The 684-nt window shown below is 54.8% G+C and overlaps 1 protein-coding gene across 1 annotated transcript in view; it reads left to right on the top strand.

Annotated features, from left to right (window-relative positions):
- Window positions 1–684, top strand: part of RNASET2 (ribonuclease T2) — a 28,761-nt gene that overhangs the window by 12,070 nt on the left and 16,007 nt on the right. The gene's annotated exons all lie outside the window — the stretch shown is intronic.

Below are 684 nucleotides of genomic sequence, written 5' to 3' on the forward strand. Positions count from 1 at the left end.
GGAGTGCCCTGGCTCGATCTCGGCTCACTGCAACCTCTGCCTCTCTGGTTCAGGTGATTCTCCTGCCTCAGCCTCCCGAGTAGCTGGGATTACAGGCATGTGCCACCATGCCCAGCTAATTTTTGTGTTTTTGGTAGAGACGGAGTTTCACCAGGTTGGCCAGGATGGTGTCAATCTCCTGACCTCGTGATCCGCCTGCCATGGCCTCCCAAAGTGCTGGGATTACAGATGTGAGCCACCGTACCCAGCCCACAAGTTCTAATCCGTATGGAATTGTTTTCTTTTTCCTCCCCATGAAGACCTTCAGTGGGATAAGCCAAGAGGCTGGGCACTGCCATGAGACTTAGAAGGGACACCCCCGAGCCTAGTGCTGTCTCTAGCTCCTCACGCAGACTCTCCTCCTCTCCTCCAGGACTCACTGCAGGGAATGGGCTCTGGGGAGGCGTGATGAAGAGGCCACTTCAGGATATGTTGAGTTTGAAATGCCCTTGAGACCTCCAGGTGGTGACATAGAGGATCTTCAGGGTCAGAGGAAATGTGGCTTTAGGCATAATTAGCATGAGGATGGTGAATCGAAATGACAGGTGTAGGGATGTACATGGGTCTGTGGACATGGGTGGATGAGGGGCCAGGGCTGACAGGTGTGGGTGTGGGTGAGTGAGGGGGCAGCGCTGACAGGTGTGG

This window comes from Colobus angolensis, unplaced genomic scaffold, assembly GCF_000951035.1.
Source record: "Colobus angolensis palliatus isolate OR3802 unplaced genomic scaffold, Cang.pa_1.0 Scaffold14, whole genome shotgun sequence".
Taxonomy (NCBI): Eukaryota; Metazoa; Chordata; class Mammalia; order Primates; family Cercopithecidae; genus Colobus; species Colobus angolensis.